General features: G+C 46.9%; 1 protein-coding gene across 1 annotated transcript in view; it reads left to right on the top strand.

Annotated features, from left to right (window-relative positions):
• Positions 1–503: 503 nt before the first annotated feature.
• LOC119582808 (serine protease 30-like) overlaps positions 504–2500 on the top strand; it is a 20278-nt gene continuing 18281 nt past the window's right edge. The window contains exon 1 of the mRNA XM_037931257.1: positions 504–991. The gene's annotated coding sequence lies outside the window, so the exon portion shown is untranslated. The remainder of the gene's footprint in view (positions 992–2500) is intronic.

The following is a 2500-nucleotide window of genomic DNA, read 5'->3' as shown; positions in this document are numbered from 1 at the left end:
AACAAGGAAATCATGGGAAACCAGAGGATGGCGTGAAGCGCAGATATGAATAAGAATTTTGTCTGAACTTCACTCTCACTCTTTCTCCCTCTCTCTCTCTCTCTCTGCGTATTATCTTCCTTTCATTTTCATCCTTGACCATATGTTCTTATGTTCTACATTAGTTCTTTGGTGTAATTACCTTCGTTTGTTCATTTAACTTATCCGCTTGTCAGTGTTATCTAACTTTCTGGATACGTGTATTTCAAATTTATTAATCTATTGTACCCAAAAGGCCAGTATTCATCTTTTCACCATTGTCATATCACCACATAAACACATAAATACAGTCATTTGTGTATCCGCGAGTGCTTGCATGCACGTGTTTTGCATGCCCTACATTCGCACAGGAATTCTTTTTTGTTTGAAACCGGTGCAGGTATGAACGCGTGCGTGTATGTGCGTGTGTGTGTGTGTCCGTCCGTACGTGCGTGAGTTGGTGTGCGGGCGTCGAGCGGGGGTCAATGGTGTTGCGAAAAGTGGAGTGAGTTGTGGGTGTGTGTGGGTCAGAGCGGGAAGGTCGTGGTGAAGGTGGGGCGATGTGTCGGGAGCTATATTGTGGGGCGGACTGCGGCAGGTCCCTCCAGTCATAGTCCACCTCCCGTGCAGTCCGTAGCCCCAAGAGCACCATCTACGTCCTCTTGCTCTAAGTTCCTCGCGGACGGAAGCGCACCGATACCGACGAACCACAACGCTGCTTGACACGATCGAGGAACCCCCGGTGAGGTGCTGGCTCTTTTCCCCTTGAACTCCGGTATCGGCTGGACACAAACACGACGTCGAACTGTGTAGTGGGGAAGAGTGAGACGAACCGGTAACGTGAGGACCTATCTGCAGAAGGCAACGAAGACGACGACGACGAAGAAGTGATCCAACATGAGTTCGACGAAAGTAAGACCCCCTGGAAGGACCCTGACTCACCTGTGTGCTCTCGTCTTCCTGCTCACTACAGGTAAGCCGGTGTTCTACTCAGTCCACAGAGAGGCGAGAGAAAACAGCCTCACAGAATGAGGAGGAGAAGGTGGAGGGGAAAGAGGAGGGAGGGGCGGGTACGGGGAAAGGGAAGTAAGAAAATGATGGAGGAAAAAAGACGGAGAAGAGGGCTGTGTTTATGAGCGAGCGCGGATGAGCGAGTGAGTGGCGAGTGAGTGGCAGATAAGCTGCGAGGCGGTAGGTCTTGATTTTCTTGTCGCCTTGACTGGAAACGCAGATTGAGTCGTCTAATTACACAAGGCGAATACGAGGCTAGACAAAAGGGATGGTCCTCTTTCAGCGGTGACTTTCCAACACTAACGCCAAAAGCGAGAGTCAGAGAGACAGATCAGATGTGAAATCGTGTTCAGAAAGGGGTCAACACAAGTCAAAGTTAGCCACGAGAGTTAGCTAAATAAACACAATGTTTCGCAATAAGGTGTGGTGTTAATTGATTCCATCACTTCGGGACACCAGATAGTTTCTGCAGACACAGAAACACTAGTTTCACTTTCACGTAGTTATCTCTACACAGAAAAGGAAAGCAATGTCACTATTATATCATCACTGAGGCGAAAATTCACACATTTGCGATTCGCACGATGACTGGAGTCGAGCATCGCCTTCTGACATGATCTGCCGGTGACGTCACGGCAGATAAATTATTTGATTCACAAAAATGCTGTAGGACTTTCACCTTTAATAGGCATTAACTAGAGATCCGACCCCTCTATGCGCACCCCATGGACCCAGTCTCGAGTCCCGTTCTACCTTCACTCCCCGTGTAAGGTCGCAGGCAACTATCTCTTTCCACGCCGCGGCCGAGGAGCGACAACCGAGAGGTGCTTGAGGACAGCCATCCCACTCCAAGCCAAGAGTAAATAAGAGGCGCCACTATAACGGGGGGCGGATCCATCGGCTCACACTGACGGTCAACAGAAACTCGCCAAACTGGCTTGCGTCGAGCGGTTGTACTACTAACCTAACCTTGATATCCGTTGACTGGCAAGGAAACACCCTTAACACCTGCTATAATAAGGGTCATTTCATTGATCGATAGGGCCCATAGTGATACATCTCTTGTGCACGAAATCCGATGTGAATCCTTGTCTTTTTTTATTACTTGCGGAGAAAGGACTTTTCGAAAATTTGGAAATTTAATATTGCGTTGGTAGATTTACGGTTAATTAACACCGTCACATTTCCCCCCCATAGACGAACTGAACATCATCATCAAAATCGAATTATTCTGCCAAATATTCCTTTGTTTATTTGCTCTACAAGTTGCATACGATCTCGCGAAAGACTGGTGACACTTTTTAAATTCATTTTATTCTCTCTTTCTCTCTGTCTTCTGGGCTACATTTTATCTACGAAACACTTTCTTTTTCTGAACAACCGGACCGGCGCACACACACCCAAAAAAAGAAAAGAAAGAAAGAAAAAAAAAGGAACAAATCATATTTTTTAAGCGCGCATATTAACAATT

The sequence above is a fragment of the Penaeus monodon genome, chromosome 16, assembly GCF_015228065.2.
Source record: "Penaeus monodon isolate SGIC_2016 chromosome 16, NSTDA_Pmon_1, whole genome shotgun sequence".
Taxonomy (NCBI): domain Eukaryota; kingdom Metazoa; phylum Arthropoda; class Malacostraca; order Decapoda; family Penaeidae; genus Penaeus; species Penaeus monodon.
Note: the sequence above shows the minus strand (reverse complement) of the source record. Positions and strands in the feature narration are given on the sequence as shown.